This window comes from Lissotriton helveticus, chromosome 5_1 (assembly GCF_964261635.1).
Source record: "Lissotriton helveticus chromosome 5_1, aLisHel1.1, whole genome shotgun sequence".
Taxonomy (NCBI): Eukaryota; Metazoa; Chordata; class Amphibia; order Caudata; family Salamandridae; genus Lissotriton; species Lissotriton helveticus.
The window spans coordinates 1,841,910,183-1,841,923,171 of NC_136065.1; the positions used below are offsets into that span (position 1 = coordinate 1,841,910,183).

At 45.8% G+C, this 12,989-nt stretch overlaps 1 protein-coding gene and 1 long non-coding RNA gene across 4 annotated transcripts in view; one reads left to right on the forward strand and one right to left on the reverse strand.

Annotated features, from left to right (window-relative positions):
• LOC144755891 (uncharacterized) overlaps positions 1-12,989 on the reverse strand; it is a 226,891-nt gene that overhangs the window by 161,968 nt on the left and 51,934 nt on the right. The gene's annotated exons all lie outside the window — the stretch shown is intronic.
• Positions 1-12,989, forward strand: part of SLC35B1 (solute carrier family 35 member B1) — a 252,538-nt gene that overhangs the window by 46,060 nt on the left and 193,489 nt on the right. The window lies entirely within an intron of this gene.

Genomic DNA, 12,989 nt, shown 5'->3' on the forward strand with positions numbered 1-12,989 from the left:
GGTAGCTCTCCTTCGGGTTCCGTTTTGCCTCTCGAGTGAAACAGAGAAAAAAAGACAACGGTGTATCAGTTGTCGGCTCGATATTACTAGTGTTTTACGGGTAAGGGAGTGAGGATCCAACTAAGTGTGACACACAACTCAACTAGTGCCGTAGTGAGGGGTTTTGTGCTCAGGGGAAGGGAATACCAGGAAGGGTGGAAATATAGCCCGGGCTTTAGTCCGCAACGGCTGTCTTACGAGTAACCCAGCCCCTGAATCTCTCACGTACCTGGTTGAGCCACACACCTCCCGCGGGTGTATGGCTGGGCGGCTCGTGGTGTCGGTGGCCTCCTGGCTTCTCCGGCTGCGCGTTCTCTTCAACGACTCCCCGCCTTCTCTCCTCATACGATGTGCTCCTCTGCTCTGCTCCGCTTTCGCCTTCCTCTCCACTCCGTTCTCTCCGGGTGAATAAACACACCCTCGATTCGTTGTTTCCGGAATAAGACGTCTCCGTGTCCTGATGAGACTCCTCCCAGTCGTAGGTCCATTCCGAATTAAAGGGCCACTGTTCCGACTGTGTTTCTACCTCTGTTTCGACATTCTGTGGGAAGTATAATGAGTGAGAGGTAGTAGCTGTCAAGTGTCTTTTTGCATTTTGTTTACAGTTTTTTTCTTGTGATGACCCCATGGTGTTACAGTGTTGAAACTGTTACTTTTGTTATTCAGCTGTTCTGTTGTTTTTCGTGGACAATAAACCGGGCCGCATTCACTGGTTCCTGTCAAAATATCCCCTTTAGTTGTTAAACGCACCCCAAGGGATATCATCATTGAGCCCATGTATATCGGTTCGAAGTTTGAAAACCCGTCTCTGCTCACGTTCATGTAGAGTTCTTTCAAGGTTGTCTCTGTTTTTTATGCATTCTAACACCACCCACGTAAGGTCATTCGGTGTATGGTGTTTTTCAATGAAGTGATTGGTCATGCGCGTGGTAGCTCGTTTGCAGCGGATGTTACTTCTGTGTTCCACTATGCGGGTGCTCACCTTTCTTGAGGTCATGCCTACATAGTGTAAATTGCAGGAACAGGTGATCAAGTAAACTACCCCGCTTGTGTTGCAGTTCGAGAAATGACGTAACTCCCATGTCTTGTTGTTATTAAAAGTGACTGACTTCGTAGTTAATGTCAGATGGCACACACTACAATTATTATACGGGTAGTGGCCACTTGGTAACGGCTGCAATCTGTTGGTGGTATCAGCTGGTCTTGGTCGGGTATGCACCAAGTAGTTCTTCAGGTTCATTACTCGGCGATGACTGAACATTGGAGTAGGTATGTTAAGGTCGCCGCTGTTGAGTATCGGCCAATGTTTCTTCACTATTTTCGTGACTTGATCTGACACTTTGTTAAAGGTGGTGATGCAAATGGGTCTGTTGTTTTCCGAAGTGTTTCTCACTTTGGGTTCCAACAGGGCGTCCCTGTTGTTATTGCTTGCCCTCTTCTTTGCATCTTTGACCAGTTTCTTGGGGTGGTTTCTTTCCTTTAATTTTTTGCTTAGGTCTTCTGCTTGTGAAAGATAATCCTGTTTGTTTGTGCAGTTTCTTCTCAACTGTAGGAATTGTCCAAACGGGAGGTTTTGTTTCAGATGTCTTGGATGGAAACTGTTGTAAGTAAGCAGACAGTTCCTCGCGGTTGGTTTAAAATGAGTAGTCGTTGTTAGTGTACCGGAATCTGCCCAGATGTTCAGGTCCAAGAACACCAGATGTCATCTGCTCATAGTATTCGTGAACTTGAGGAAACTGTCCTGCTCATTGAGCCAGGAGAAAAATTCAGAGCTTCTTCTTCACTTCCTTGCCAGATTAACAGGATATCGTCTATGTAACGCTTCCATAGCTTAATCTGGTTCATGTATGGGTTGTTAGTATTCCGAATTTTCTTCTTCTCCAGTTGGTGGACATATAATCCGGCCACGCTCGGCGCGAAAGTACTGCCCATACTGGTCCCGTGTTGTTGGCGGTATAGTGTCTCCTCAAAGCGAAAAAAAAATTCGGTGAGGGCTAGGCGGCGACACTCAAGGACTACATGTCTTGGTGTGTGGTAGTTCCAATTCTCTTCAAAAAGGACTTCCTCCAGTATTTCAAGAGTTTCTTTATGTGGCAGGCTTGTATATAGACTCTCCACATCTAAGCTGATCAAAATGCTAGATGTGGGATCATAACATTGGTCTTTCAATAGATAGAGCACATCTTTTGTGTCCTGAAGGTAGGTATCTGTTTTTTGTACTATCGGTCGTAGGAACGCATCTGCATACTTCTATAGGGGTTCCAAGATAGACCCTATTCCAGAGACTATGGACCTCCCAGGTGGGTTCTCCAAACGCTTGTGGATTTTTGGGATTGTGTAGAAGTATGGAGTAACGGGTTTGGTGTTTACTAGGAATTCTGATTCTTTTTTGCTCATCCAATCATTGACCATGCATTCTTCAATTAAGTATGCAATGGATATCCTCAGGCGTTCTGTAGGATCTTCCTTTATGATGGTATAGCAGCAGCGGTGCGTGCGTAGGGGCATAGCCCCACTAAGCCCTGGACGCACCGTGACAAGAGCAGCCAGCACCTCAATTAAATAATTACACAGGAAAGCCCCGCAGCGCTGCGCTTCAGTCCGGGAAAAAAACCAGATGCTTAGGGGGTGGGGCTGGCCAGCCCAGCTTGAGTGACAGCCTGAGTCTGCAGAAGGCCAGCAGCAGTACATGCGCAGAGACACTGTCTCTGCGCATGAGGATTTTAGGGTGGCACCTAGCCGACGCATGCGCTACAAGGCTGACACAGAGGGACCGAAGGGGCGGGGGGGGGGGTTGCTGCTTTAGCCGGGCCCGGGGTTTCAAAGGTACCAGAGGGCGAGTAGGCAGTGTGCCCCCCTAGCCAGGATTGGCTGGTGGTGGGTGGCACACTGCCTCAGCACTGACTGCATATCATGGCCAATCACAGCATGTGAAGCCATGCAGTGATTGGCCATTCGGGATGTGCGCGTGCCGTGACGTCGTTGTCACTTTTTCAGTAGTTAAGTTTCATTCGTGTAGCATCTCAGGAGCGGCAAGGAAAGAACTGGTCGTGCAGCCTGCTTCTGTTGTGGAGGTTCTTCATGTGCCAGTGTATTAAGGTAGAATTCATAAAGTTTTGAAATGTCCACTTTTCCTCATCTGCCGTTGTCAGCTGCCCCGTCTCTTTCTGTCTCACTCGCTGAAACGGTGCTTCGATCCTTGGTGAAATGGATCCAAAAAAGAAAGAACAACTTTTGTTGTGATGCCTGTTGTACAGTCTGTAAAGTAGTGCATCACGTATACTTCCGTATAATAACATCTGGAATCATGGAGCCAGGATTCTGCAGCAAATGGTGGATAATGGTGGTGGTTTTTGTTCGTTTGTTGTATTTGAATTTCAGGATGGAGAAAGATGGACTCGGTGAGAACTTAAAACATTTTTTGGGGGAGGGGGGTTTCGAGAACACACAGTGTCCCTCCTAAAGGGCGTCGGGTTTGGTGTTTATTCAGGCTGTGGGTGGTGTATACAGGTCCAATTCCAGATATTGGATTATTGAACACGTCACCTTCATTACATCAGAAAAACGTGTAGGAAACCTCATGCTAGACAACAAGGAAGTGAGGCTGGGCGAGTGGCAAAAAGAAAGCAGTCAAGTTTTCCATCCTTCGAACTAACCCAGTTCAACTAGTATTTTATTCCAAACGACGTCAGGATGACGGAGGTGGAGAGGGACTCCTTAAGTACACGAACACCGGTAATAAGACAGGATGTCAAGGCTGGATTTACACAGTTTCGTTTTTGCCACTTTATATATCCAAACTAAACCCATGTGTACCATTCACTAGTCTTGGGAGCTTCCCGTAGTGCCAGTCAGCCGTCACCTATGCCCCGACCTTCCGAGGGTAAACACGTAACCTGGTATGCACTTTCCTACCTTTTTTAGCAGCTCAAAATCTACCCTGTCAGATACGTTTCAATGGAGAGGTGTTTATGGAACTCTTCACCACAGCATCATAATTTTGTAAGGTTCTGATGATCAGGGTTATACTTGCAGAGTTGTCCCAACGAATACTGTAATTTTCAGTTACAGTAAGCAACGCCCCCTCCCCCAACCACCTGCCCAGGGAATACCCTGGTTGTCAGGAGAACACCTCTCTTGGAAGCAACCTTATCAATACTGTTGTGTATCAACGGCGGCTTGAACGACGTTTTACTGATTTCCACGCTTCTCAACCAGTCATTCAAAGTGTTTCTCTGTTCCGGTAATTTCAGTAATAACTTTTTTCGCCCAAAGGCTCAAGCTGGGTCCATACACAAGTTTTTCTCCAAAAGCACTCTGGCGGTAGGCGATGAGATGTGAGCCCCTCTTTCAGAATGACCCCAAAAAGCAGTTTGTGTAGCTCTTAATGAACATGACTCATTTTAGATCGGGAGATGCAGCTGTGCACTCTTAGAGCCAAAATAAAGTGTTACATGTTGACATGGGAAGGGAATGTCTCCTGCATAATGTAGAGCCTGCCCTCTGTACCCAATCATATCTGTGATCCTGGCATTTTGGTGGGGACAGCCACCACCAACCTAAAGTGGAGGGCCGGCCGAGGGTTTAGGGGAGTCCAAAAATAAAAGACTTACCTGCGCTAACGCTGCCTCGCTGCTCTTCTCCAGCTCTCCTCCGACCTCGCGGCAGTCCATGGACTTCATCACAGGCTCCCCACCCAATCCAACCGCTGCTGTCATGCTTGCCTGAGAGAAGCGCCTGGATTGGCCTGTGCGGGCTGGCCTGACGCTCGCTCGGACACAGGGAGCCTGTGACTTTTCTCCAACAGAGCTGTGCAGCACAACTGTGTTGGAGAAATAAAAGTGTGCATGATAGTTTGGCCGACCTAAGACATTGTGACATGCCAATCTGACATGCATGCTTCGGAGCTCCCAGTCAGTCACTGCTCTAGTTTTCTGATGCCAATTCGCAGCAGATGACACCCCCCCTTTTTTTCCTGGCCTGGGCGATCCATAGTGAAAAATAAAATGGCAATGAAATCATTTTATTTTACATGTTTAGCCCACAGTGCTTGGGGGCAAGGCCCGAATGAAGGAACCGCTGCTGCTTTTTGATCATCCCACACACCAATCCTGTGTGCACCTATTGTCCAAGGCCTGGTCTTTCATCATTGATAGGTGCTGAACCTGGAGGGGAACACCAAGAACACCCTTCTAGTGACGGTGTAACCGTCTCTCTCGCAGGTTTCGTGCAGGTAGCATGGTGGGTCAGGGCTTTAAGTGGGATGAAAAAACTGGGGGGTCTCTCAAAGAGGCATGGTCAATGTAATTGAGGGCGTGGCTTACAAACACGTCAGCTAAAAATCTGTGTTTAACACAGTGTGCCGCCCGACTTGTATTTTGCTTTTCCTGTCATTGCGCCTAGATATATGATACACGTCACATCATACCTACAATTCACGACTATTGGCTTTGTCAATGGTTTCTAGTTGCACAAGAAAAATAAGCAGCAACTATGTGGCTTGTATATAATATTGAAAAAACTTCAACTTAAGGCCCTGGTGACACCACGATAATGTTTCTGCTCCTGAGTTTTAAAAAGACAAGGGAAATCCAGAGAGAAAGTGACTCTCTTTAAAGGATTTCCTTTCTCTACAACGCTCACCACGCACACATGAATGTCACTACAGTCCAGGGAAAAAACGGACCGCCTGTGCTAGGGCACAAAACAGAGCCCGATAGAGACCCGTTTCGAGGCCCCCTGAAAAAAACTGCCGGTGCTCAGACCCCTTGAGACCCGGCCCACTTAAAGCCCTGTGGTGGGTACAGTATACCGTATTAGTGAATTCCAGTGACAGGCATGTGGTCGGCCCGTGAAGCAGAAATAAGCGCATGCTGACATATTCCCCACAAGTAGACTGCCTGACCATGGCACTGCCAATTGTGTTGTTACTTTGGGGCCAGTCTGGAAGATTCAATGACCCGAGATATGCCCTCTGACGCCTCTTGAAAAATGTAGGTTGTCACCTCCAGACACAGTATCCTGTAGATAGTGCCTGATACCCGAATTGGCTGCGGCAGGTGTATGGCTGTGGCGCTCAAGAAGAAGCTCCAACTAGTTGTTGGAATGAGCTACATTGTGATCAAGTACACAGCTGATCGTCGGAGTGAGCCACGATCTGCAGGTGCTGCTCAGAAAAGGGCACAATGTCGGAAGCCTCTGCTCCTGCCACAACCCTCCAAGCGACGTGCTGTGCTGCTGGCCACTGGGCTTCTCCTGAAAGGAATGCTGCCTTGTGGATCCCGTTGCTGTCGAGATCCCACTGCCATGGGACCCTGTGTTGCTACTACAAACTTGGTTAGAGACTTGATAGACCTCTGCCAGAGAGACTAAATGCCAGCAGCGGTGCGTCCATTGGGGCGTAGGGGCGTAGCCCCACTAAGCGTTCACAAAGTGGCCAGATTAGTTTTATTAACACCCAAACACAGTAGTGCCACTTTACAGAGTTTGCCAGCGAAGCACTGCTTTTTGTTTTCTCCTCTTTCTTTGAACAGCATTGTTTTCCCTGGGTGATGAGGTGCACCATTCCTGGAGGTACTGCAATACCTGGTAGATGGGTGGAGTGGAAACCGATTAATGTGATCCTTATCCGCTTTTTTCCTTATTTTAGTTTATAAAATGCGTACCACAGCTCTGTGTTTAGGAATGTAGTCTTTTTAAACCATACTGCTCACGGTTCATAGGATATAAGCAATGGACCGTGATACTGGTCCCTCCAGGGATCTGTAGTGGTGCTTAAAGTTTCAGTAAAAAACACTCTTGATTTCTGGATAATGAGTTTAAAAGATTTAAGGTAGCCATGTTGTTCTACTTACATTTCACATGCTTTACTTAATCTTGCATCCATATGAGGGTTTGCTTTTTCCAGGAAGGTACTTTTTTTTCCAAGCAGCATATCACTCCTGTGCATAATTTGAATTGAGCCGCATCCAGGTATATATAGCCGGGCACTACTGGGTTGTAGCTGAAGGCAGTGTGGGTGTCTCAGTGGGATAGTATGGTGTTCATTGGGGGATGTGGCACTACGCCAGAGCTGCCGAATTTGGTTCTGGGGAAGCAGGTTCAGCCTTCATGAACAGTCCACCAGACCACTCTCCTGAGGGAGCACATTCCCATGGTAGACCTTAGAAGCCCCAGCTAGACCTTTAGAAGCCCAGGCCCAGCCCCACAGCACAGCCCGATGGCGGCACGTGACATGAGTGAGAGTCACAACGCCGCAGCCGCACTACAGTGAGTGAGTGAGCTCAGCTGACCTCCGGTAAGTGGGTCTGGGTTACGGACGGTCCCGGGTGGTATTAACTTAAAACTGCCCACAGACTTCTCCCACCCTCAGCTGCCACCTGCCAGCCTGGCCTGTAGACTTTGCTGATTTTGCCTGTCTGGTGTCCTATCGGTCTCCATTCACGCTATGCTTTTGCTCTTCTTGTGGTATTTGTGCTTGCTGTAGGGAGTGTTTCTGGTAATATCAGGGAAATCCATAGCAAACGTTGGCCCACCAGACCATAAAATGGGCCCTCAAAACAGAAAACACGTCTGCATACTGATTTTTCAGACCAGTCCTTCTGGCACTGCTCGATGCACTGTAGGCCAGCCTCCCTGGAAGATGGTAAACAAGAATTGATGCAATTGTATTTAGTGATAATGTAAAACCTAATAGTGATTGTATGTAGGTTTAAGACAACTGTGGAGGGGTAAAGAGCGTATGGTACACAAGAGAAAACTGGCCCACTTGCATTGTAAATGCTTCATGTTATTTAAAAACATAAACCAGTTTACAAAGCACTTGGAAGGGTCAAGTCAGTGTCCAGAATCTATTCTGCGGAAACTAAAATAATGAATTCCACAACAATGAGATTTGTTATGGTTTTAACCTTTGGGCAAGGGCTGATACATGCATGTAGAATGTATGTAATCTGTATAGGAGACACCGTTTTAAATCCAATCTCATTCGGAGCAGCAGGAGAGCGTAATGTCCCGCCACAATGCAGCAGCAGGACCTTCACTTTCACTGCAGAGTCTTTCAGTTCTAATATTACATTTTAAATATGTGGAATTGAATGTCAGTTACACAGCGGAATAGCGTGGGTTGGTTGCCAGCACCAGGAGCAGGGCAAGTATTCTTTCACTTTTCGTTAAAAAATTTGCGCCTCTAAAAATGCCCCTAAGAATTTTACGCAAGCCGCCAGGGCAACTGCCTCTGTGCGCCCCCCACCCACCCCCTCACGCTGCACCACACGTACATATCCAAATTGACTTTACCCTCGGAACAGGAAACTACACTAAGATGTAGGTTTCATAAATTAGTACAGAGAATATAGTTTTTTAATACCACTTACATATGTTTTCGCATTGATAACCTTTCATACGATTGAGTGTCTAATGTGTTATTTTGCTAACTTCTAATTCCCATATTAATTTAAACCACCTGTCTTCCTGGCAAAGATCTTTATAAGGCAGAATTTTACCAGCACTGTTTGCTCCTCCTTTCTTATCCGTCTCAGTGCAGTGCTGGATGAACAATGTGCTTCTGCATTTGCCAAAGCAGGCCTTCTACCTTCTAGTTTGCAGCTGCTTACACCCTCACATGGTTTCTGTGACCTCAAAGCTAACATTTCATACCATCGTCGCATTGTGTGTATTAGTCAGACAGTATACAGTAGAGAGTGTGCATGCATAACACAGGATGTCCTTCTTATACGTAGACTCTGGTCAGTATGCAGGTCAAGGTTTAAACCTTTTTATATGTGTGACCTGTGATCAGTTCACAGTCAAGCAATGTACACTTTCATAAATATGTCTTGTGGTCAGGGTACTGTTCTAGGACTGGATGTTTTGATAGATGTAATGTGTTGCAAATGTGCAGATCTGTTACTGGAAAAGCTCATACACGTGGCCTGTGGTCAGTACCAGTAAAGGAGTAAAACCTTTTTATTTGTGTGACTTATGCTCAATGTGTGGGTCTCAGATTGGACCTTTTCATATCTGTCACTTGTAGTCAGTCTGCAGGTCTCAGACTGGACCTATCATACATGTGACTTCAGGACCATGTGCAGTCCAAAGACTTGATCATTTCACATATGTGGCTTATAGTTTGCATGTAGGACAAACAATGGACGGTTTGATATACATGATTTATGGTCTGTGTGCAGGCCTAAGACTAGACCCTTCATGGCACATTCCCACCACAACTATGGCCTCAGCGCCTATTGTGAATGCTGCCGTCTTTGCTGTTCTCTGTTGATTTGGAATTTAGTGGAGTTTCTTGTTCTCTTGAGGAGAGTAGTCTTACTGGATAGTGGTTGGCATGATGGACCCGATTAACTTATTGCCCAGTGATTGACTATGTTGGAGGAGGTGGTGGCTAAATCCTCCTACTGGTGTCTGTGTTCACCACCCTCCCTGTCTGGCTTTGCTATTCCTTGCTCCATGCAGTTGTTTCTGAATTTGTAAAGGCTGTTTCCCAACTGCTGTGCAACTTCTGCTACTCTTAGAGCTGAGATTTTCATGAAAGTCTTATAGTCTGAATTCAGCAGCGTAATAGGACGGAATGTATGAAGCTCTGTGGTTATACTGAATAAGCAGCTACCTATGTTATGCCATCTATTAATGTAATAACTGCACTTTCACAATTGCTTTATTAACCTTCCTGGTTTCTCAAATTTGCTTGAAAATGCATGATTTTTCTTCTTTTTTTTCAAAATTTTCTTGGGGGGGGGGGGTTATCCCCCAAAACCCACCTTTTGGGGTTCGGGCTCGCGAGCTGCGCTCGCTCGCTACGGTGCTGTATGCAAATCACTTGCGCCCCACCACTTTCAAATGTCACCCACCGCCCCTGTGGTATAGTTCCTGGCGTCCGCCAGGAGGCGTAGACATTCCTGTCTGTAGTCTGTGGAGTTCTGCAGGACAATTGCCCCACCCTTGTCCGCTGGTTTTATAGTAATCCTTACATTTCTGGACAGTTCTTGTATCGCTTGTAATTCAATGTTACTTGTGTTCTGGAACACTTTAACTGTGCGTGGGTCCAGGTCCTTCACCTCTTTCATGATGGCCTTTTCGAAGGCCAATAGCTCAACAGGTAGGTTGCTAGATGGTGGAACAAAGGTAGACTTTTTCTTTAATCCTGTATCACTACTGGTTGGATTAGTTGGTTCCTTGTCTTTGAAAAAATCTGGAGTTTTAATTTTCTTAGGAACTCTTTGAGTTCGCAACAAAGTTTAAATTTATCAGTGTGAGGGGTAGGTACAAAACCTAAACCTTTGTTTAGTACTTCTGTTTGTACTTTAGAGAGGGTCATGGTCGACAGATTGACCACTAGGCCTATTGATTGTTCGTTGTTGGTTCCGGTGGGCCCTTGCTGCGCGTGTGGCGTCCAGCTGTTTCCAGCAGTTGTGCCCACTGCAGGTGTTGACCTGTTTTGTTTTTTGCCCGCTGTGCCGGTTGGCCCCCACCTAAAAAAGGCCGACCTTGATTCCCTTGATTGTTGCCCCAATTCTGGAATGATTGTTGGTGGTAAATTGGGGGAAATTGTTGAGGGCCATAGTAAAATGTTGGTGGGGGTGGACCGTAGGGTTGCGGGCCATTGTAAGGAGGCCACATAGGGGCCTGATTTCCTCGATATCTTCCAGAGTTTCCTCTCCCTCTTCTAGGTCTCCTGTTCATGGAGTAGTTATAGTTGTTAGGGGAGTTTGAACTGTCAGATCCAGTGTCAGATCCATCGCTGTCCGTGTTATATCCTGGATTTCTGTTGCTTGGTTTGTAGTCATCCCTTATGTAAGGATATACCCTTTCATGAGAAAAGGATTTTTGATCCTTAGACAGTTTGACATATTTGGTGTCTTTTAGGCTTATCTAAAACTTCGTCATACTTTTATTTAGTTCATCAAGTCTCTTTTTCAACTCACTTGGTGTTTGGTAAGATTTTAGGCGGACCTCTAAGGAGTGGATTTCCTCTTTTAGTGTCTCAGAGAGGCGTGCCGCTGTTTTTATTATCAGCACTAGCCAGTCCCTGGTGCAGTGCCACGATATCAGTGACCAGTCTTTTTTAAATTGTTTGTCTTGCTGAAAAATAAAAGGCTCATTCCTTACGATCAGTCCCCTTGGTGCTGCACTAATTTTGAGATATTCTGCCATCATCACACCGTGAATTAAGGTCTTAATTTGCGTTCTCTTCAACTCTGTCAGTTCATCCCAACACTGATTTGCATCACCATTATCTATACTTAGGGCCCCTGTATGTGGTAGTATAGAGGCCATTATTCTGTCTACCTCTTCTTCTGAGTATGATAGGCCTGTAATTTCTGCCATGTTTTAGAGAGAATCTTTTTGGTTTGTTAGTGAAGTGTGTCTCAGGTAAAGTCACTGAGATTCAAGGATCAAGGGATCCCGTGAATGTTTATAAACACTCCCGCAGCCCAGCGGCTGCTATGAACATGTATAATAAGGGGGGAGAAGGAGGAACTAAAGACCAGGTTGCCCTCCTAGGACATTATATGAAAGTAGGAGCCCACAATATTGGGTTCCGAGACCTGTCTTGTGTTAATGCTACTCACCAAATTAATAGGTAGAGCCAAAGAAGAAAGAAATCTTTCTTTCTAGAGTCGTGGGCAATGTACAGATGGCTGGGCTGTTTTACTTTGAATTCCAAACTCTAAATTTGATTGGTTATAAGCTGTTGAAAACTTTCATCTCCAAGAGTATGCAGAATAAGTACTGGCCAAAGTTTTCACTGTTAAAAATAACCACATTTCAAGTTTTTAGGTTGAAGTCTACCGAAAAGCATAGCTGTTGGTTACAAAGACATATTGAGGACATGCTGAAAGCTTCTGTAGGAATGCATTCAGCACATTGCTTAACATTGCTTCCCACTGGCTTTGTGTTTTGTCACTCACATTTACTTGCTTCCGGTTGCTGGCTTTATTTTTGTTAGCCCGTTCAATATATTACTGTCCCTCTCATGGAGCATACCCAGTTTAACACCTCTCTAATTAGTTCCATGAATTCTTGCATTTTTCCTGAACTTTTTTTTTTTTTTGTTGATAAAGCACCACACTAGAGTACATGTGTTTTCAGGTGTTTCCATGTATGCTTCCTCCCATCCCCAACACCTCAGTCTGTGTGGCTCTTAAGTAGTATGTGCTTCTGGACACCCCCCACGCTCAATGTTACTGTTTTGCCCAAGGGTTCTGTCCCCCATGCCCTCCCATTCATGCTGGTATTGCTCTCACTTGCCCGTGTGTATCTCTGCCCAGCAGTCCTTTGTAATCCTGTTTCATCAATGTGCTTTACCCATCCTCTGCATGGCTTCAAACCCTACCCAAACCGCTTTCAAGTTAAACTTTTGTTTAACTCCGATCAGTAGATAACAAAAAAATAGGCATGAAGACGCGTATGCATGGTTAGCATTTGCAAGTCAATAGGTCCTTAAGCAGAGACCTTCTGACATTGTCAGTGCTCATTTCTCCTCTTACCGTTCTCTCTGGGCTTGCATAACATAAAGAGGGAAGGTACACCGTCATCGCTACTCAGCCTATTCACATCACGTGTTTCTTCTCAGACTTTGAATAGGTGAGTTGTGGTCAAGTTTCTTGGTGTAGTGATTCGGAACAGCAAGCTGTGTTTCTGGGAAAGGGGGTTTCCAGTCCTCCCTTGCCACACCAACACCTTGGGATTAAGCCTGTACTTTATACATAGAGGCCTCCAAGATGAATTAAAGGGCCTTTTGCCCCAAATTAAAGATCCTTCGGATAATTGCAGTGAACTGATAGATTTAGTGGTTACATTGGATCATCGTCTCGCGGAACGTCATCGTGATAGAGGGAGATCTGACACTAAAGTAGTTGTGTACAAGGAGAAAAAAGGAGACAATTCTGAACCTATGCAAATTGGGAGTATTAGAGACCCATTAAGTAAAG